General features: G+C 35.7%; 1 protein-coding gene across 1 annotated transcript in view; it reads left to right on the plus strand.

Annotated features, from left to right (window-relative positions):
- Positions 1-24,780, plus strand: part of LOC139984539 (adenylate cyclase type 3-like) — an 84,501-nt gene that overhangs the window by 19,283 nt on the left and 40,438 nt on the right. The window lies entirely within an intron of this gene.

Below are 24,780 nucleotides of genomic sequence, written 5' to 3' on the forward strand. Positions count from 1 at the left end.
CAAGAGGGCTAAATTCATTGTGGTCTCGAACTATACTAGTTACGTTCGAGGCTTCAAGTTCGCTGCTTGCATCAAGGTTCCAGCGACGCCGGTAGGGTCATTTAGCCAATAGCAATTTTAATGCCACAATTCGTCTTTGCAGTCGGAAACCTTCTTAATCAGCCTTCCTGTCTCTGTTATTCACATACATTAAATTCTTCTATTCCTTTAGAACGATACATAATATGTAGCTAATGAAAATTTCCATAGTACAAGAACACATATAAATTAAAAGTTTAACTTTTCTATCAAACAAGATATATTAAAAACAAAAATTCACACAGAGAAAACAATAGACAGAAAATGAAAATCGGTAGAACCCAAGTATAGGTAGGCGTATTTTTGCATAAAACAGGGAGGGGAGGGGGTTGGGGTGTGTGTAAAGTTAAGACAATATATACCTCTGTGAGCATGGTTTCAACCATTCACTTTCACACCCTTAACAGTAGAATACTATTTATACTAATCAAGAAGAATACGAACTCTTGCTGAATAATATTAAGTTTTTGTTAAAGAAATTCATAGTGCTGACATTACGCTATAAAACAAACCCCTTTTATCATCATGTTTGTCTTGTGTTTTTTTGTTTTTTTGTTTGCATACTGTATCCCTCTTGGATATATCGATCTGTTATGAAGGCAAAATCAACTGAAAGATTTTTCTTTTATAGATATTTCCTCATGTGGTATTATTTTTACTTCTAGGTATATAAGTGCTTGATTTAACGAGGCGTGGAATGAAGGGGAAAATTTCAAATTAATCATTGCCACGTGAAAAACGTGCGCTCCATAAACTAAATCTGAGATTGAGTATTCACGTTCGTGACGTTTTGATAGAACTTGTCGGCCATTTTAAAGTCTCGCATTGCTTTCGAAATGTGGATGAATAAAAGGCCGTTATTTAACTTCCGTGCTCTCCGAAAAGGTCAGAAATTTATGGATTTTACGGGTCTGTAACGAGAATCAATCATGTAATGTTTATATATGAGTGTTATCTTACACCAGAAAAACTTTGTACAAAGCTGCCAGTGCAATATTATAACATTATAAGAATTATCGGGTAAAGTGGTTTCAACGGAGTTTGTAAAAAGAAAATAGACTGGTGTCATCAGTCAAAACTGATGTGTTACGTCATCGATCAGCGTTTGATAAATGAATGGTGCCGTCAAAACTGATTTCAAGAAGCGAAGGCCTACTACCATTATTTGTATGTGTATAGGAAATTAGCAATAATCAATACTGCTGAAATGGTATCATTAATTATAAAGGTTTTGTTTATAAGTATATACATCTATCATCAATCGCAACAGGTCAAATGCGATCGCTATTAGGATTAAATATTATGAGGGCGTCATTCGACCAATGTCTTCAGAATAATAACAATTATGACAGCTGGACAGCTATCATCAGTCATAAAAGCTAGACTGCTGTTATCATTCATGCAAAATCTAAACAGAAATATCAGCTGTCGTAGTGTGATTGCTCAGTAGAACACAAGTGGGGTGTCTTCCGTCACTTTCATGACCGCTACAATAATATCATACGATCAGGCTAGCTCAAGTGTTATCATCAGGAAACACCAGCTATATAGAGGTCTATAAGTATCATCAGTCGTGACGGCTAGAATGATATCATTAATCGTGACGGCTAGAATGATATCATCAATCGTGACAGCTACACAATGACTCCATCAATCGTAACAGCTACACAGTGATTTCATCAATTGTGACAGCTAGATTGATATCATCAATCAGGACACCTCCAAGCTGTTAGGGTAAAATCGTCAGTAATACCACCTTTAACGTGATCAAACAATTAATATTTTATGATCTTTAAAAAATGTATTAGGTCAGCGAAACATTTAGATTAGCTAGAATGCTATCCTCAGTAGATTAGCCATGATACCGTCAATCACTGTCAATTTTTTTAAGGATTAAGTTTATTAAAAATCCAGTATAAATACATAAAAGTACATATTTATAAATATGATATGAAAAACAGTTAAGAGTTATAAAGCTTAAAATAGCATGTTTATACTGTATGTACAAATAATAAATCAAAAGTTAATCAATGAATTAAAGTAGGTTTTGTGGAACAACACCCTGAATAAGTATGGCAGCCCTATAAACGAAAGAATTTTTAAAACGTACAGTCGAAATTTTGGAGTAATTGTCCTATTTCTCAATTTATAATTAGTCTGTTGAAGAAGTTACTTCAGGCTTGTTATGGCGAGGTTGTCACCCAGCCAGGTGTAGAAAATTGTGTCAGTTCATATTGTTCAATTGCTATATCACAGTTTCATTATATTAACGGAAGAGCCAATTATTTTTATATATATAGGCCAATAGACTTGTATACTACCGTACTCTATGGAGGGTTGTCCAGTGATATTCACGTTTCATCTTTGCGCATGCACGCAGATAACAGTATAAATTTAAATCGATCTACAAATTGCATTGATATATATATATATAATAATGATGATAATAATAATAATAATAATCAGCAGTTAGTTTTAATATAGATATATTTATATATAATAAGAAAAAAAGGAGAGAAAGAAGATATGACTCATTCATGACTTATAAGGAGTATTGTTTGTAAAATATGTTTCCTACATAATATTCCTTATTTGTCAATTATGAGCCATATCTTATTTCTTTGCTTTTTCTAATAATATTTTCTTTTGTAGTTTATGGTGGATTTTCTTTATAATATATAAATAAGTAAATAAATAAATATACATATATATATATATATATAGGCTATATATATATATATATGTATATGTATATATATATATATATATATATATATATATATATATATATATATATATATATATATATATATTTATATCTGTTTGCACTGCTGTGCTGGAAAACAACTAAAAAATCTCAAAGTAACGATATAAAAGTTAAACCTGTTAAAGAGTGCCTTAGAAAGGGAATATTGATTCGACATATTGTTGATAATTTAAGTCCATGATCTAAAACCTCCGAAGTGATAGACGATGTTTATTGTTCCCTGTTTTGTGCTAGTGTGTTATGCACACAGATTCGACCTACTTGTTCTCCCAAAAAATTTGCTATGTAAATAACTTTCAACATTAAACCTACCATAAAACAAAGCACCGTTTCTCAATTGCTACCGAGGCTGCTAAAATTTTGTTAGTTTTGATCAATTATTATTGCTTCGTCTGCTAACGACGTGATAGCAACTTCCCGCCTAACGATGAATTTGTGACAGACGTCGAGACACATATGATGCCCAAGGGAAATCACAAAGCATCGGTTAACAGTGCAATTAGATAAAACCAAAAACAAAGAAGAAGGAGAAGAAGAAAAACATAATTCATTCTGTGCAGAATATATTGCACTTTACGATAGGGCAAATAACCGTAATATTGCGGCGATAATCATTCGCTCGCCTTCGTATTATCATTTCTAATATTCATGACTGTACCTGAGTTGGTACCCGATATCGTGTTTATTATTCAGTGTGTATTATGACCTTCAGACCTTTTGTCAAAACTTGAGTAAATTAACTATATCCAGTTTTGAATATATACGTATACTTACAGAATAACATGTATCGGTAATGACACTCTTCTCAGCATTGGCTGTTGTTAATTGTTCGTGAGTCTTATACATAATGCGTGTACGGGGTTTAGTTATTAACTATAATATTCGCAGCTGCTGTTCTGAAATTGGTAAAGGATAACTTTGAGACTGCATCACAGTAACACATCACAGTAGCTTTAACGTGTATAGAGTACGCAAAGTCAATTGTTTAAACGTATAGAAACATTGTCCTTGATGGTGTACAGTTAGCTAAAAACTGTAGGGGGTCTGGCTATAAGAGAGGGAATAATTAGACTAACCAACTGGCTAACGTAACTAACTAACTGGCTCGGACGGAATCTGATGTACCCCCACCCCCCGCCCCTGAGGTTGAGGGGCCGATCGATATTATTGAATATGTGAATACATTATGCTATGTCCCATATTTTCCCTGTCTCCTTAATTGACCCCGGGCCACAAGTCTTCCTCAACCTCCCCCCCCCCCCACCATCTTACCAACTTCACGAAATGTTGGGCTATACCACCAGCAGATATTGAAAGCTTCAATTCAAACTTCAGATTTCAAAGACGGTCTATACCGGGCAGCCTTAGCAGGGAGCTGTCGTCTCGTTGGCACTCAGCTCCCTGATCTTACCCACATTATATAGTTAAGGCAGGATAAGATTAGGCAGATCTTTAGAACTAGTAGTAAGTTGAGTCTCGTCTATCCGACATGCTCAGTGATTAACCTCCGCCACGTATCACGATCTTGCGCAAGGTTTATTGCTTCCTCGAAATTGTTAATATTAATGTCCTTAAATTGCGACGTTATTTTTCCAAGCAAGGTAGTCACGGGCCTTCCTACTGGTTTAGCAGTATGTCTCAGTGCTTCTCTTAAAGCAACCTTTGCTGGAGCGTCCTTCTGGAGTCTTGCTGCATGACCGAAAAATCTCAATCTTCTATGTGTGACAATGGATGACCAATGTGTTTGGTTGGTTTCATTGTAGAGCTCATCGTTTGATAAACAATTATGATTGTTCCATCTAATGTTGAGAATATTCGAGGTAGTCTCCTTTGAAAAGTGTCAATTTTGCGATCAAGATCCTTCGTTGTGCCCCACAGTTCGCAATTGTACAAAAAAAATACTCTTTAATAAAGTCTCAAAATCCTAAGCTTAATGTTCCGGCTTAGGCAGATCTTTTAGCCTTGGTATATACCAAACAATAAACGAAAATCAATATGGATACTACACTAACATTTCATATCGCTATTCCAGTCGCTAAAATACAATACATGTCTGAAATGCTCCTTTCAAAAAAAAAAAAATTCTGACGTCGACTTGCTCCTTTAGTAAACCCCGATATTTTAATGTTAGTTTCATTTTCTTATTAAATTGTCGTTATTCCACCAAATATTTCATATAAACTATTTCATCATAACAACAGAGACCATTTGGACGACATTTCAACATGATTTGTCATTTATAAATTGATAAATGCATTTCAAACATGTCTTTCCAGGCAGTAAAGCTAGACTTTTGATCTTACCTTTAAGGAACTGACATAACAGTCTGTATGGCAGACTAAAGTAATCCTACCACTTTATTTTGACGATTGTTGGATGTTTTAGACCTGGGGTGGGCAACCGACGGCCCGCGGGCCACATGCGGCCCGCCAATGATTTTTTTGCGGCCCGTGAGATGTCTCAAGAAAAAGAAACAAAATCAAGCTATTTTACATCATCACAAAAAAACGGGCTAGCTGCTTAGAGTTGATCGGCACCAATGATGCTGTCAGGTACGCCTATTATCACCATTAATTATCAACTGTGCTGTATTGACATTGTGTTTTGTGAAGACAGATTAAGTACACACACATATTGCTTGAAAGTCCTCGGAATCAAAGGTTTGACATCAACAGCAGGCCGTTGGGGTTAGGTGCGGCCCAGTCAATTTTTCACTTCTTATATCTGGCCCATTCATTCAAAATGGTTGCCAACCTCTGTTTTAGACGGATGTTTCTAAAAGACAAAAAATTAAATTGAAATAAATAGCATTGTAAAGACAACATTGACTGATAGTAGTGACTTGTGGTGGACCTATAACGTATTGAAATTTATTTTGTGCCTTAAGCCGCCATGATCTCTTAAGGCACCCGATACTCATAGCTGGTACAGTAACTATACTGTTCACATCCTGTTACACATGTTACCGTGTTACGAACACAAAGTAGTAATTACTGATGCACGGTTGTGGGACATGAACAGTAGTTGCTGTACCAACCATTTAGTGAGAGTTCATTTAATACGCGATTCTAAAATGAAGTCGTATCTAGTCGTGTTTATGCTATAAGTCGGCCTACTATGCATATACCCGAGCATGTCGAATTGGAGAGGTGTGAACTGGAATGAAGCGGTGGAATGCCTTCCTTTACTTCATCTCGTAGGCATTCTCATCTTTTAAGACATATTGTCCAGTCGCGCAGTTGTTGTCTTACATAGGAACAATTTAACATCTTTGCAATTGTTACAGTGCAACCTGTAACACACGTTACCGTGTTACGAACACAAAGTAGTAAGTTTTGATGCACGGTTGAGGGACACGAACAGCAGTTAATGAGTTGTTGTACCAGCTATGAGTATCGGCTGCTTAAGGCAGAGAGAATATATTCACCGTATTATCACCATATTCATTTACCAAACCGTAACTGCTTTATTGTAGTAATGTTTTCGATACGCATTCAGTGAATCATAAAACAAAAATCACATATTCTTCCGCATCTATTCATATTGTGCCAAATGCTTTTACATATAATTCAATTTACATACTTTCAAATTCATTCACCACCCACGTTTTTCTATGGTTAATTTGTGAGACTTCTTTTCTGAGGGTAATTCCCTTTTCTGCTATTTCCTATTCTCGTAATATATGTGCCCTTAATCTGATAGAGTTAAAGGCAAATTCTTTATTGAATAAAGTATAGGTATGGTTTAAATTATTCTAAAAACGTTGATATAAATTGAGACAAACTTGAGAAATCATTTTGTTCTGCAACAGAACTGATTTTCTACTCGCATGCCTATAGTGTTGAAAATTCCGCCATTTTTATTTAATTTGCAAACAGGAAGAAAGAATATATATATATATATATATATATATATATATCTATATATATATATATATATATACATATATATACAGATATATATATATATATACAGATATATATATATATATATATATATACATATACATATATATATATATATACATATATATATATATATACATATATATATATATATATATGTCATTTGCGACAATGTTTCGATAGCATTGACGTATTGCATTGATGTATAAGTATGATTGATAGTAGTATTATTTTTAGTGTCACAAGTATTATAAGTATTATTGTTAGACGATCATATACATCAACCATCATTTAACCATGCACTTATACTCACAACGCGCAACAACAACGTAACACAAAAGTTAACTAGACTATCATCCGAAATGAATGATATTGTTTAACGTATCACCAGATAGATAAAGGTCTTGATGTATATTTTTTGTGTTAAAAATCAATTAAGTATGTACTCTAGATGCAATATACCCCGAACTTTAGAAGTAATAGGAACATTAATAGCCTACATGACTCCATAAAAGTAATTCAGGAATATGTCTTTATCACTCGTACTTACACAGTTTTAAAACTTGCATGTTTTAAATCAATAATTAACGAGAACATCGTTACTGAATATTGACAGTTTTCCAGCTAACTTGCTCAATTTCCGGTTAACACTTACATTCAGTTTGATCAACTTTTACAATAGATCTCTATATGCCTAAACTGCATCCGTGGTATTGATGTACCTTTTGGAATAGAAGATAACACTATAAATGTCACTGTTTGATGTAACACAGAGATAGACAGAGAGAGAGAGACCTACTTGTGACGAATAACTCTCCTAAACAGTTAAGAAAACTCCATTTGGGAGAGATCAAGATAGTTCAATTCTACAAAAAGAAAAGAAAAAAAAGAACGACTTGAGCAAGTCTAAACATATCTCATGAGTTGTATGTTCGAGTCACATACAGTATGCTTAATTACATACTCATGAGATCCGTTAAGTGACAACGTATAAGGGCACGACTGTAATGTCCTTTTAGTGACGTCACATGCTTATCTTGTAACAGAGAAAATTACGCTGTGCTTAATCTATGTTAGGACAGACAGCCCGTCGAGATCTTACCTTCACCTTTATATGCAGAAGTATAATGAGTAATACCGCTAAGTGGTGCGTTAACATACGTAGGGACTTTGTTAACATACGTAGGGACTAACATACGTTAAAGACTTTGAACAGTACCTATATGCCAGTTAAAACAGTATACATTCTTTGATATATAGTCACATGGTATGCTACTGATTTAAGAAGTGTATGGGTTTAATGATGACTTAACATTATCCTTTTACAGTCAGTATAAGAAATTAAAAGTGGATTTTTCAAGGTTCCCAAGAAGTGGCTTTTCTATATAACATATGTTGCTTAAAAAAGCTGTGTACAGTTAAACGGTGTGTCGACACATGTAGAGTGCTATAAGACCTTATACATGAATGTATGACCGATAAAACATAATATTGTTAGAAGAGGCCGGCGACTTAGTTAGGAGGTAAACGCATGCCCGCAATAGGTTTGTTAGTATTACCTGAAAACCATATTTCTTAAATAAATCTTACATATTTCTCGTCCATCCGTCCATCCGTCCATCCGTCCATCCGTCCATCCGTCCATCCGTCCATCCGTCCATCCGTCCATCCGTCCATCCGTCCATCCATCCATCCATCCATCCATCCATCCATCCATCCATCCATCCATCCATCCATCCATCCATCCATCCATCCATCCATCCATCCATCCATCCATCCATCCATCCATCCATCCATCCATCCATCCATCCATCCATCCGTCCGTCCATCCGTCCGTCCGTCCGTCCGTCCGTCCGTCCGTCCATCCATCCATCCATCCATCCATCCATCCATCCATCCATCCATCCATCCATCCATCCATCCATCCATCCATCCATCCATCCATCCATCCATCCATCCATCCATCCATCCAGCAGACATCAACTTTTACTTTGTGTTTGCTCTACACACGTGTCTTTGAAGATCCGCGTTTCGTAACTGGCAGCAAAGCAAGGTATTTATTAACGTCTGTTGAAAATGAGGTTATATTGCCACACAGATGGAAACGTCATACGCAATATGACTCGTTACTATATGTAACAGTGAACTTGTGACCGACGTGTTTGGAGTTTGGACACTTTGCGATCGGTGGTCATTTAATCAGAAAATTGATTTTTGAAATTTGACTTGCAATTGAAGTCCTACGTGGTTAATGGAGTTCATACAGCCAGTCGTAGGCTGCAGGCACGGTTATGAGACAAGCAAGGTAATATCATGCATGTTATGTAGGCTACGTTACATGCAGAGGTAAAAATAAATCATTTTGTTTTGTAAAATGAAGCGACCATAAGTATCAACGTCGAGTTCGAGAAACAATTTTTTTAAGAGTATTTCGTGGACTATTTTGTAGTTACTATCAGTACGATGGCATTGATATACAGTGCAGAGGCTATGTTATAGATACGTTTATATAAATTTACTGCAGAAAAATATCGGAAAATAATTAATTCCTGTCTCATATTCCGTATTATATATTTGTAAGCAATGTCAAGAGATATGCTCAGTCTTCTGAATTCTTGCAAGTGAATTTTCAAGAACTTATATAAGTTGTGATTGTAAATTATTCAATACGTGTGTTAGGACCTCCTTTATAGAATACCCCTCCCTCATATCAGTGGCGTGTGCAGGATTTCAAATTTGTATGTTTGTGTGGGTATATATATATATATATATATATATATATATATATATATATATATATATATATATATATATATATATATATATGTATATATGCAACACTTAGTTTGACAAAAAATTCGATGAGACTGCGTAATTTCGGTCGAAGTATCTGACATGTGTGCTAGATACGGGGGCGTTTCCGTACCTAAAACAGAGTAAAATGCATTTTGAATTCACTTGGAAAATATCTAATAAGTAACACAATGTCACTCCACTGTTTCATGCAAATATGCCGAATTACAATCATACGTAAGGTCTAAATAGAATAATTTAGGAATATTTCTTTCTTCTCGTCTGTTTGGAGCATTCGGTTATAAATTGATAAACTCTAAGCATGGTAGTACGACTTGGGTTACTACCATAGCTTCGTCAATTCCGCGAAACAGCGGTTCTTCATTTACACTTTGAACCAAGTCCTCGACCCTATTGTCAAAACTAATTTTCATCTTTAACTTAATTTGATTTGCATTTTAAAGTTCTCGTTATTCCAGCTGAATAAACAAACGAGTGAGAAGGATTGGGAAACTAATAACCATGTGTAATTTGTTTGTCAAGATGTTCTTCTTTCATTGTACATAAATCAGACCTTTATTCAGCATGATTTTGCCTGTCTCAAGTATCCTTTATACACGCGTTAGTTAATTATTATTCAGATCAGGATATTGTCATAGCACGATAGTAGTACGCTATGTTGTATTTTAATGAAGTACGGATAACACAGATAACAATGTTATAATGTGTTCTTTACTCTACTAAGTGACTGTGGCTAATAACGACTTGTAAATAGTCCGCACTGGCGTCTGATTCAAAGATACATTGGCTGCACTTGTAATCGGACTCATGAATTTGAACTCGCACTGGTACTCGATACATTTTAGAAATCTAGCCAAAATTAGTAAACTATTTTAAGTTCTCGTACTCACAGTTGGAGCCTTGTACTCATATTCATACCAACGAAAATGTATGTGAACTCACACTCATACTGGGAGCAATTTGTAATCTAGTATAGATACTAGTGCAAGAGTATGTAGTCATACTCATACCAAGGGAAATGTATTTGTACTCATACTGGGAGCTATTTGTAATCTAGTACATACACTCAAAAAATGAAGTGTTAAATTTGAATCGTAAAGTGTTGAATTTAACACCCCACCCTGTTTGGATTAGGGACAACACCCACCGGGTTAAATTAACACTTCAGAAGTGTAACATAATATAACACTTTGCGAGTGTTACCTTAACAACACCCATACAAGTGTCAAAATAACACTTCCTGGTGTTGAAGGTACACTACAGGGAGTAAAATTAACACAATTAAGTGTTCATTTGTTAAAACTTCTGGGTGTCAACATGACACTTCAGGAAGTAAAATTAACACCATAAAGTGTTCATTTGTTAGCACTTCTGGGTGTCAAAATTGCACTTCAGGGAGTATAATTAACACTCTAGTGCACATTTTTTGGCCTTCTGGGTGTCAAAGTTCTGCTTCAGTGAGTAGAATTACCACCATATAGTGTTCATTTGTCATCTGTGTCAAGATGATACTTAATGGACTCTCAACACACAATAGTGCTCTCTCGTAATACTTCTGGATGTATATTTAACTGCTGGTTTGTAAAGTTTTACATGTTTATTATGTAACGCAAATACAATACTGTTATGTAAAATTTTGCCAGAAAAGTTTACATCGCATCCGTTTAGTAAATATTTTATACAGGTTTTAGGTTAATTATTACTTAGTAATTAGGTAAACAATATGGATGCATGTTTGAATCGCTCGCAGCAGAAAGTTACATTTAAGAGAGAGCAAAAAGCAATGACAACACAAACAATTCAGAATGTGGGATTTTCAGCAATTAAACACCCTACTACCTTCCTATTCCAGAGGTCCATTTATTATATCCCATTAAATGTAAAACGAACAATTTAGGCTATAAAAGTATTGTCTTGTGGAATTAAGTCAACTTAAAAGTGCCAACATTTTCAAATGCTACAGTGCAGTTACTTGGTCTTTATTTTTTTTGCACATGCCTTTTGGTTTCTAGATTAAAGACAAAGAAACAACTCTTCCCAAAGTCAATTTCAAATAAGCAACAACTTTAGAAAAATTCTGATCCATGGGATGAGAAAACATGGAGTGCTGTGTATGATGACTGCTACACTACAGTGACTATGTCTTTGTTGTTGGCAAATGCCTTTTGGTATTCCAGATTAAACGCAAGAAACAACTCTTCTCAAAGTCAATTTCAAATAAGCAACAACTTTAGATATATGCTGATCCGTGGGATGAGAAAACGTGGAGTACTGTCTATGATGACTGCTACACTGCAGTTACTTGTCTTTGTTGTTGGCTCGTGCCTTTGGTATTCCAAATTAAACACAAAGAAAAAACTCTTCCCAAAGACAATTCCAAATAAGCAACAACTTTACATACATTCTGATCCGTGAGATGAGGAAACATGGAGTTCTGTCTATGACAACTGCTAAACTGCAGTAACTTTGTCTTTTTTGTCGGCACGGTGAGCATAAAAATCTCGAATCTGGTTGCGTTTCACACCACCAGGCAACTTGTAGACAACTTTTTGGAAAAATTCCCAGGCACCGAGACTTGCAATTTGGTATAATTCAGATTTAACACGTAGAATAATTTGAAGCAAACATCAATGGCTTCATAAATGTCCTTTGGGTAGGGCATGTCTCTGGATGATCACAAATGACTGCTTGGGGTGTATTTTGCTTCCTCCAAGAAGTAACACATATTGCTGAGGTCTTTCTGAAATCTTTTGCAAATAGAATTCCAAGTTGATGCTTCCTAAGTAACAACAAAGAAAAGAAAAGAAAATTCCCATCATAATGAAGTTGTGTTAAAAACCTTCTTGGAGCATAAGCAGTTTTTTACATGTACCCCTCACAAAACATGAACATTCCTAAAGAAAATGCCCACAATTTAATCAGTTGTGATTCTAACTTCTTCAAGTACGTTTGAATCTAGAAAGCCAGATGGCCTATAGTGATTACTTGTCAAAACAGGAACTTGCATTAAACTTTCATCAGACAAGGTAGGCAACTTTTATAACCAATGCATCATGTTAACAATGCTTAAAATAATGCTCACTCCCACTGTATGCAATTGTGTAGATTGCTATGAATTATAACAGCTAGATCACTTCCATAATATAGCTAAATTATAGTTGGGCCTAGGTCTAAAAGTATCACCAATCCACATCAGCTTCGGCCTACTTGCTACAACTTACAAGCTAAAATGGCAATTAGTGGTAATTATATATTGCATTACATGAATATATGTTTATCCCTTATTGAACATAGTACCAGCGTAACTATAGGCCCATGCCCGATGCTATTTAAAAGTGCATTGTCTTGAAATGGCCTAAGTATACCCTACTAGTACTAGGCCTAGTAGTAGGCCTAGTACTACTTAAAAAAGTGACTCGCAGGGTATACGAAGTTACGGTTAACGCACAAAAAGGAATAGAATGCACTAGATTACAGGCAATTCCGTTTAATGTTTACTTGTATGTAGGCTACACTGATTCGTTGACAATTATGAGTTGACTATGACAAACAGCAGCTAGCCTATTATATTAACTTATAGTATGACTTTAACGTTAGGTCTACGTAACGCAAGCGATTCAAATGCATTCGTCTACCCAGCTTAGTCGTGGGTCTCTAAGCATATCTCGTTCTTGTCATGTACACTTACATAATATCAAAACATACCTTCGAATTTTTCAATCAATTCTTCCAGGCCCCAGTCTCCTATAACGTCATTTTCATGCCATTGTAGCTCGTTATCGCACACTGAGTACGTAACGTTTTGTGGCTTCAACGTATACATGGCTGTGGTTACTATAGTACATTTAGTAACGATAAATGTCGACAAACTGGTACAAGTATTGCTAGGTACGGTAAATGGGTGTTCACGGTACGGTGGTATCGTTTAAACACTTAACTTACACTAAGAATCCAGCTGACGGGAGGTTTGACCAATCAGAATGCTCGAACTGAAAGTACACTTCTGCAGGTGTTAAAAAATCCACGCTACATAAATTATGTAACCCTACTCAGGGTCAGAGTAACCCTTCAGGTGTAGGGTGAACGGTTACACCTGGAAAGTGTTAAAATTCAAAATTCAATTTTTTTCGTATATATACTGGTTCAAGAGCATGTACTCATACGCATACCAAGGGAAATGTATGTGTACGTATACTCATACTGGCAGCCATTTGTAATCTAGTATATAGATACTAGTGTAAGATCATGTACTCATACTCAGCCAAGGGAAATGTATGTGAACTCACGCTCATACTGGCAGCAATTTGTAATCTAGTATATATACTAGTGCAAGAGCATGTACTCATTCTCATACCAAGGGAAATGTATTTGTACTCATACTCATACTAGGAGCCATTTGTAATCTAGTATAGATACTATTGCAAGAGCATTTACTAATACTCATACCAAGGAAAATGTATGTGAACTCATACTGATACTGGGAGCCATTTGTAATCTAGTATATAGTGCAAGAGCTTGTACTCATACTCATAGCAAGGGAAAGGTATTTGTACTCATACTCATACTGGGAGCCATTTGTAATCTAGTATAGATACTAGTGTAAGAGCATGTACCTATACTGTTGCTTGGAGTCTTGTACCTATACTCATACTCATAACTAGTGAAAATGTTTTTGTACTCATACTTCTATCACGGGAACAGTATTTTCACTGTTTTCCTTATTCTACTACAACTATCAGCATAGCGAATAGTATACAAATCATAAGCATAGTGAATAGTATCTTCTTTACATCTATTGATAATCACCACTGGCTGAAAACATAGTTACGATTTAGTTTTCCATTATTCATAGTATCATATGCATGATGTAACATAGACCTAGGGAATAGTTCATTGGTAGAACACCAGCGCTGTCACCTTCGGAGCCTATTTATCCGTTTGAAGATAAGCACTCCTGGTACATCACTCTGTGAAGGTGACTTAGTAGGGAAAAATTCACCTTATGCAGAATATCTCTGTCTAGATTAGTTTGCTCTGAGGTCTCTGGACTTGGGACCAGACTTTGGTGGGTTAAACCTGGTTTTATGAGCGCTCGACCATCCCACTTCCCTCAGAGCAAATTGTTGGAGTTGTTTGTGTTGTTTGTAGCTCCATCTGTCTGAATACAGAAAGAAACAATGATGCAACAGTAAGGCCCATTAGATGACTGAAAGCAAACTTTTAGTACTGATATGTTGTAATACACGAAGAAAAATAATTTGAATGCTAGTAATGTTGCTGTATCCATTCCTTTTTTCATGATACTACTTTTAAAACATTGTATTATATTTAAATGTAAATAACTCAACCGAACCATGCTTATTTAACTTCATAAAACGAGAGGAAATCCAACACCATTTATCCTTGTTGTATATGTAACAGATTATTAACATGCTATTTCAGGTCATAAAGAACTTACGTTTGCCTATTTGGTTTAGTGTTACATCTGAGGAACTGAACTTATGGTATGTACGTGTTAGGCAAAGTAGCCTAGCTGATTATATATATGACAATCTGTTGTTGTAAAGGTACTATTTCTTTTTAATTAAACACTGTGGTCTACAAATACTAAGCTAAAACTTGCACTGATATCAGTTTGCTTTTTGTATTTATTAGATTTAATTTAGTTTTATGCCACAAAACATCCTATTAATCTGTAACCTCTTGCACTGTATCCCCAGTACAACATATCAGTCGGTGTGTGTGTGTACAGTATACACGGAAGCTACTTATCACTATATAACGAACACCACAACTATGTAATAGGCCTAATAAGCCTACACCTTTACTCGTAATGTTCACTAACACGACAGTTAACGTTCACGTAACAACAGTATATACTGTTCCATTTCATTTGTTAACCTAACCTGAGTCAAGTGCATAACAATTTCTTCAATCTCCCTTAACTGGGACAATTTCTTAGTTTCCTTGACAACACACTTAAACTATAAATGGCATCTATAGAATATTCATTACACAAAGAGAAAAATCAATTTCGGGACTGAATAGGCATTACGAATTACGTACGTTTTTTCCTTAATTGTGAGAGCTTCTATTTTCTTAAATAAAATAAGAAATATGGTCTATATATATATATGTTAAAAATAAATCAACAACAACAGCATGCGATCCATAACGAAAGCCTGACAGAATGGAAAACAAAAATCGACTGATGAATATTTCGCTTTTCAGCTTTAAGTTCATATTTAGGTAATATCGATCGCAACTTTATTTGATAAGTATATGGCCTTTGCGTCTTGTCAAGCGTCAAGATTTTGTTTTCATTAATTTGAAGTATCATATTTATCGTGGTCGTGATATCAAGTGAAGGAAAAACTAGTCAAACGTTAATGCCAGTATAAGCTGTGATATAATCTTAGTACGCAATGTCAACAACCGGCAGCGTGCTTTTCAATGGAAAGTTTTCGCCTTTTGTTTTACCTTATTTTGTATAGTTAAATATTTAGCATAACGCTTGAGTCAAACATTTACAGATATATAGTAGTGATTAAAAGTATGGACACTTTGGAAATCTCTTTCTTACCAATTTCATTAATGAAATAACATATAATTATAATTCTGCTAATAGATTTTGCACTGAGAGTTCTTGGTCGCAATGATAAAGCTTTCAACACCTCCCCCCACCCTTATTCAACTGCTCCAAATGTTAACAGAATGACATCTTACATGAGATAGCAACGGCCATTTTGTTGGGCATCAATATTATGAGGTTCGCCGTGAGTTTCGCAAGCTTGTTCCATGTAAGTCTTCAGGGCCGGACAATCTTTCACCACGATTACTGAAATTGTGCGCCGATCTGTTATGCGGTATTTTTAGTATCATTTTTAACTACTCATTCATTAATATGACTGTCCCGGATATATGGAAACAATCATGTATTATTCCGATTCCAAAGAAACCAAAGGTATCATGCATGAACGACCTTCGCCCTGTAGCCTTGACCTCAGTTGACTTCAAAGCATGTGAACGTTTGGTTTTACCACAATTGAAGAGCCGAGTGAAAGATTTTACTGATTTTTACTGATTTCCAGTTTGCATACAGGAGTGATAGGAGCTGTGAAGACGCTATTTTAACAATTATTGACAGTGTAGCTTCCCACCTAGACACTAAAGCAGTTTCTGAGAAAAATAAGTCAAAGGGGGTGAGCGGAAAAAGTAGTAACTCGGCAAGAATAATGTTCTTTGACTTTTCATCGGCTTTCAACACAATCCAGCCGCATTTGTTGGCAAACAAGCTATTGACCATGGATGTTCCTGGGCCTATGATTTCTGGATTCTGGACTACCTTACAACGCGTTCCCAGTTTGTGCGGGTGCAATCAATATCTTCCAACATTGTGAGTTCAAGTACAGGTGCACCCCAAGGTACCGTCTTAGCGCCTTTTCTGTTCACTCTATATACATCTGACTGTAGACCCGAAGCTGATTCATGCCCGATTGTCAAGTTTGCTGATGACACTGCAATGGTTGGTCTGATAACTAATGATGACTCTTCACAGTATGTAAATGAAATTAATAAATTTGTGGACTACTGCCAGGACAATTTTCTCGAACTGAAATTAGCAAAACAAAGGAGTTAGTTATTGATTTCAGAACCAACAAGTGTATATCCGATCCTATTGTAATTTCTGACTCTCCAGTTGAACGGGTTCATACTTATAAATACTTAGGGGTTGTTGTTAATGACAAACTTAGCTGGTCAGATAATATAGATCTAATTATGTCAAAGTTAAATTCTCGTCTATACTGTTTGAGGAAATTGAAATTATTTCATGTTGAACATACCCTTCTGTCATTATTCTACCTTTCCGTCATTACCAGCATTTTCACTTATTGTATTGTGTGTTGGGGTGGTAGCATTACTGAACAGGACAAGAAGAGAATCAATAGCATAATAAGGAAATCTGAACGTCTGATTGGGAATCATCAGCAGCCGCTCGATTCTTTCTATAATTCCTGCCTTCAACGTAAGCTCCGCACCGTGCTCGATGACACCGATCACCCGTTACACAGTGATCTCGTTGGACGATTCACTGGGCGGAGTGGTAGGATGAGACCCCCAGCTGCTGGTACAAACCGCTACAAACATTCCTTCGTTCCGATGGCTGTCACACATTTTAATACTTACACCAGATAGGCAGCGTTTCGTTGGGTTCATTGTGCAATATTCATAATTCGATTCTTATGTTTGATTATTTCATTCTTAATACACTAGGCTTTGTGCAATGTTTTTAGGGTCACCTTTTTAGGGTACTAGTCTATAGTCTCTTTTCTCTTATGCATATTATCATTATTTTTTATCTGTTTTGGAGCAGCATATTGCTTTATAGGTGCCTTTTAAAGTTTAATTGTTTTCAAAATTGAATTTTGATCCTTTCGTTTTTGATCCGTTAGACTGTCGTATAGGTTTTTCAATTTTTTAGTTTCAGGTTTAAATTCCTATTAGTTTCGATTCTTATAGTTTGACCATTTTCGAGAGTTTTGATTCTTATTCCTTCAGTCAATTGCAATTCTTATTTTTCTTAATAGTTTGAATTCTTATTATCCTATTAAATTAATATGTGCAATTCTTAGTTTGGTTTCCTTTTAATGTATTTTCATGTATACTATTTGTATTTTCTTATTCCATCTTATCATTGTATTGTCTTATTGCGAGCATTTAATTGCCCATTTTTGGTGCTTAATAAAGTTTATTTGAATTGAATTATGCCACGCGAGGTCATTGTTTTCCTTGGGACAAATTAAACCGTTTTAGTACAAAATTAAACAAGGTTCACCCCGATGTACCTCAGTGTTGACCTTCTAGCCTATACTGAGGATTTATCTAGTCAAATTTAAACCCAGTAGAAATTATTTTACTCCATGGCAAAAAAAAAAACCTCTTGCTTTGATATTGGAGAAAGTGAAAGTTGTCAAATGTTGCATTCTTGTGGTGAAAACATCTCTACATAATGGCTATCATTTAAGAACATTCTAAAACAATTGCACTACATTTTTCAAATCTTATTTATCCATAACATTGAACTCACATAATGATGTAGTCGCAGTTGCAGTCATCAGAAATATATTTTGTGTGCACAGTTCATGAATTTAATATCCTAAATACAAAACTTTAAATGGTACTTTGAAAAGCTAGTAAACAGAAAAGAATTTCGCAAATGAATATTTTGTGTTGTCTGTTCATATCCGCTTATCCAAAATTACATAAACCCCAAGTTCAATAAGCATCCAACCAAGTCATTGTTATTGAACGTCCAGAAAATCGGCCGATTAAGTCCCAAATCGGCTACAATATATATAGTCCCAGATCTGTAGTGTTATTTCTGTAATCTTTAAAGTAAGAATTGTGTGATATCTTCGTTTATTTCCTTGGTGTTTATACGTGTGACTTCTAGCACACCATTATCATCAAAACCAACTGACCATTCCTACGAAATGGGTAATATACATACTAGTCAGTATTCACATTACGTAGGTAACTAAGGGATGATACCAGTTTAGCGATTAAGCAAAATAACGCAAAGTAGTGCTGTTTCTATTACCGGTGCATGAGACGTACGAGATCTTCTCGAAACAGTGTTTTGTTCTATAGACCAGCAATATATACTAGTATATATGTAAATGTTGTAAGATACTGTCAAATCCCTGTATTATTGTCCTATTGATGAACAGCAATGTCTTTTGGTAAGTAACGTTGTAAGGCTGTTGTGAGATCACTGTATTTAGTGTACGACAGATGAACAGCAATACTATAGTCGGTACCACAGCCGACGGCGTAAATTAGTTTAATATTCATTCCTTGAGATTATCTGATTTTGAATATAAAAATTAATGATATTAAATATATTATTTATGACATTAAAATTCAGGGTTTCATTGAAGTAGATATCTCTGAGCAATGTAGCAAGGTTTCACACATACATATTTCCGCAGGTTCATTACCATATCATTTTTCTTTTATTTGTCGTCAAATATTAACACAATGCTTTAGGCTTTCATCTCATCAATCATCTGCTGCTAATTTATACCTTCAGCAAGTGATGGAAACAACTTTGAAGATGGTCGTTAGTTCTCTTGATTCAGTCAAGCAAAATTAAATGAAACTATTTCAGTTTGATCCTCTAAACCCGTTCATTCCACTAAACCTATCTTAACGGGTCATTTGATCTCGTTACAGCTGAAATCATTCCATAAATGTGACGCGTTATTCTGGGGCCAAACTGAACATTTCTTTATCTGTTTTAGTAATACAAATCATTCTAGAAAAAGTGCAAATAACAGTGATAATTGCAAGTTTGTCAGAAGAGTTTATTCTAAAAATGGAAAGCAGTTCTAGGAGATAATAAAAAGCAAGCGTTAGTTTTCTAAGGTTTCAGTGTTTTATAAAAGTGCTTCTAGCCGGTCGCTTGATAAATTGAACCCGAGGTTTTTATTTATATTTATAACAGATGAAAATCGCTCTTGTTAACTGAATATCTTTGTAGATGAAATTATCATTCCGTTTTGATTCATGTATAACAGGGTTGTCCAACCTAAGGCCCGCGGGCCACAGTCCGGCCCGCCGTAGGGTTGCGTCCGGCCCGTCAGAGATGCTCTACGGTGCGAAATTTGAGTGAGCAGATTTATTGATAACAATTTGAAGCTATATAATCAATCATTCGAACCTTCTGGGTCCAAAAAAACTGCATACAGGTCAGTTTGTGTGACACTCTCTCAGCGGAGGGGGGGGGGGGGCGGCTGGACTTTATTCATCTGTTTTATCAGGAAGGAAAAATAAATCAGTGCGCTACGCGCGCAGTGCTCACATTTTGTTGCGTTGGGCTTCGCGAAAAAAAATCGAAAAATCGATCGTAGGGTTCATGCGGCCCCCTCCTTCATCATCATCATTCCATGTGGCCCTCCTCTGCAAAAGGTTGGACAACCCTGATGTATAAGAATTGCCGCTGATAGCTATTAATGTTCGAAATGTGAGCCGAGTTCGAAGAAATCCGTTGGTATCTTGTCACAGTCTGTTACCCTGACTAATAATTGCTTGTTGTTTATATATATTAGCCTTCTTCCATCTGTAATATAGGGGGCGCTCTCCAGCCGACTACGCTAGAGCCGTAAATATTCGGATGCGCATGTGTATTAGGTGACAACATGTTTGCATAACTTAATTCCTGCACCTCAAGTGGCCTATTGTATTTAATTATGCATAGAGAGTGTCCCCTTTTGTTAGTCTTGTACAGCGTTTGATACTCTTACAAATATAGTGACATTCTTTACCTTTATGTATATTTGCGTTGGATTGGTTTGGCAGTGGAGGAAGAGAGTTAGAAGGGAGCACGTAAAGAGAGAGGAGGAATAAAGAGCAGACAGACATTTTATCTGTTCACGTCTTAATTTGTACTTGTTGTGTAATATATGTATACAGGACCCCCGTCACAATATTGACTAATTAGTTACTATTCGCAAAATTGGTCAGAATCTGTGGGGACTCTCCATAGCCTATATATAGTTTGAAGTGATGCTAATTGCACGACAGGGACAAAAGGGATTCCTAACAACTGTCTCGTATTTCATCTGACTGCTCAAAGACGAGACAGAAGTTTTGGTATAAGTCACAATGAAGAAAGCAAAATAAAATAAAAAATTACCAAATAAATATATAAAACTATAAACGGTTAAAAACTGATGTCATGGTAAGAAAAACAAAATGTATGAAAATTCATGTTATAAGTAATAACAGCCTGATGTTAATATTATTAATACGCGCTTGTCTTTATAGCATGTTGGGCAGTGAAGTTATATATCCTGTAACTGTATAGGAGAGCAATGTATTGAAATAAATACATCACGTGTACAGAGAATTTGCTAAACCGTATAGGCGGCGAAAAATTGATTGGTAATCTTTTGGAATCATTTTATATTACATACTATTCGATCACCGTATAGTGACCAGACTCACATTACTGTAATGTGAATGTTCAAAGAAGTTCGGTTTGCTTAATGAGATGGCTTCGGTTGGTCGCCTATGGTATATCACTACATCTTAATTATGCTATTGAGTTTGTTGCTGACTTTTGTTAACCGAATGCGAGGTAAACTTATACATTAACAAAGAAGGCATTCGCGTGCAGATTTGTATGATAATCTTCAGTCGACGCTATTGACGTGACAGAAGTTGTAGCAATATTATATAATATTAATTTACACTTAATACTTGATCTGCATTTTTGTAATTATGTATTAAGTGAAGATCCGTTGTCACATGAAAATGGCTGGAAGTAGGGTTGGTTTTTATCCTCAAATGGAAAACAAATCTGAGCATGCGCATGTGCAGTAACGCATGTATCATCCTAACAAACACAACGATATGCATAAAACGAAGAGAAGTATACTAAGGATATGGAGGTTCCGCACGACATATCTGACTATCAGACGTACCCTCTGCTCCAGATGTATCCCTTTACATTAGTTATTAGACTAAGCAAAATAGTGAGTTGATACCACGATGGAATTTCAAAAGAATGAGAATGATTGCTTTAAAGGCCGCAAATCTTGCAACCAACTCGCATTTATGATGCTGTCTAAATCCAGCTAATCCGTGATTTGGAGGCTTTAAGAATATGTTCGTCCCTTGAAGGCTGGAAGTATATCATTGCAACATTATAGAACATTCTGTTACATAGTTCTCCAGTCAAGTGTGTATGTAGCTCCTTGACCAATGCCTTGACGAGGATTTAAGAATATGTCCGTCCCTTGTAAGCTGGAAGTATATCATTGCATCGTTACAGCACGTTCTGTTACATAGTTCTCCAGTCAAGTGTGTATGTAGCTCCTTGACCAATGCCTTGACGAGGATTTAAGAATATGTCCGTCCCTTGTAAGCTGGAAGTATATCATTGCATCGTTACAGCACGTTCTGTTACATAGTTCTCCAGTCAAGTGTGTATGTAGCTCCTTGACCAATGCCTTGACGAGGATTTAAGAATATGTCCGTCCCTTGTTAGCTGGAAGTATATCATTGCATCGTTACAGCACGTTCTGTTACATAGTTCTCCAATCAAGTGTGTACGTAGCTCCTTGACCAATGCTGTGAAGAGGCTTTGAGAATATGTCCGTACCTTGTTAGCTGGAAGTATATCATTGCAACATTATAGCACAGTCTGTATCGTAGTTCTCCAGTCAAGTGTGTAAGTAGTTCCTTGGCCAATGCCTTGACGAGGCTTTGAGAATAATGTCCGTCCCTTGTTAGCTGGAAGTATATCATTAGGGATGCACCGGATCCAAATTTTTGGATCCGGCCGGAACCGGATTTTGCCGGATAGTACATGAAATCCGGCCGGATTTTATCCGGCCGGAACCGGATTTTTTCATTACACAAAAGAAAATCATTAATAAGAAGTAGAAGTATGAAACAAGGAGCAAATCTAAGGTGAGGTATAACGCATATTATAAAAAAGGTGAAATTTAGACCCCATAAATGAGATTAAATATGACTTGAAGTGGTGTAATCTACATTCTTTAATAAAATAACTACAACATAATTGTTGACAAGCTTGATACAGTATGTAAATTTGTTTGCTGGAAAAATACTGTAACTACCTATGAAGTTTGTTTTAAAACGGGAAGCTACATTTCACAAATCTCATACTTTATACTGAATAAAAAGATTATTTAATTGTTGTAGTAACACTACTATCAGGATTTAGAATTGTTTTTTATTATTCATTATTTGGTAACAAATTTTTACACTGCAATATTATCTGTAAAAAAAAAAGAAGAAAAGCAGTGCATCTTTCCAGAAGTGGAAGAAACTTCTTATCTATCTTTTATCTGTCCTTTAAAATGGAATTGAATGTTCATTAGAACACTTAACGATTTAGGTTTTTCATGAACTTTTAGGAACTTTCATGGTGACAAGAGATATCTTTTTCTGTGAGAAAACTAGATACTGTTTTTTCTGTGACTGGCACCCCATTTGGTGGAAACTCTTCTAGTCCATTGCTTCATCTATTTATAAAAGTGCCAAGATTACAATTTGCATATTGCCATGACCACAAACAATGAGTAACAATTGACAGCTCTCTAGACAGGAAATGGACTGTAGTGGTCCACAAAAAGATCCATTGTTTTGACTTCTTAAGGTCCTAATGCACATGCTTGGATTTTGGACATTTCATTTCATGCAAGTGTTTCTCTCTGACCATATAAGAGATTGTTTCACACATAAAAATTCAGAGAAAACATGAATGCCAACAATAATGGGAAAGTAAAGATTCAATGGAACAGTATTTTGACTGATAAGTATATGAATGGTCTATTTTAACTGCACAATATTAAACTGATGAAGGCTGCAAACTGTATTTGTTGTATATAGCTTCATGTTGTATTATAACAGCAGTCGTATTATTTTGGTTGATCTTTAGAAACAGTGGGTCAGACCATTGAGAAAATTAAATTAAACATGTTAAACCTAATTTTTCCTTACTTTGAATGTTTTTATTAATTTTTGGAAATAGTTTACATTGATTTAAGTTAATACCAACACTATTTAAGGAATAATTCAGGCCAGATTTTGAAAAAGATCTGGGCAGATTTTGAAAAAGATCCGGCCGGATTTTGAAAAATATCCGGCCGGAACCGGAACCGGATAATTTCTCACTATCCGGCCGGATAGTCCGGCCGGACCGGATATCCGGTGCATCCCTATATATCATTGTAACATTATCGCACATTCTGATACATAGTTCTCCAGTCAAGTGTGTACGTAGCTCCTTGGTCAGTGCTTACCATGTTAACTGATACTGATTGTGCTGATCAAAGCCCTGTGTTTTTCACTAATTTAGCTTCACTACTATGCGTTGGGTCATTTTAGATGGAAAGCAACCGTGTCAGCTAGTTGTACTGCAAAAACTATTTAAGTTTTAAACCCCTGCAGTGATTGACACTTAGCAATATAATATTACAGTATTCACTGATTTCCTTTTATTTCGTACGATTATTATATTATTTGAAGTATTTAATATTTACACAATGCACATCACTCCGGAGGGATATAGGGGTTGTGGTTTTACCAGATGGACGTACTTAATAACTGCGTATTATCTTACTTTGCAACGTAAGTTTACAAACATGACCTTTCATGAAATGTTTATACTGCATGGACAAC

This window comes from Apostichopus japonicus, chromosome 17 (genome assembly GCF_037975245.1).
Source record: "Apostichopus japonicus isolate 1M-3 chromosome 17, ASM3797524v1, whole genome shotgun sequence".
NCBI lineage: Eukaryota > Metazoa > Echinodermata > Holothuroidea > Aspidochirotida > Stichopodidae > Apostichopus > Apostichopus japonicus.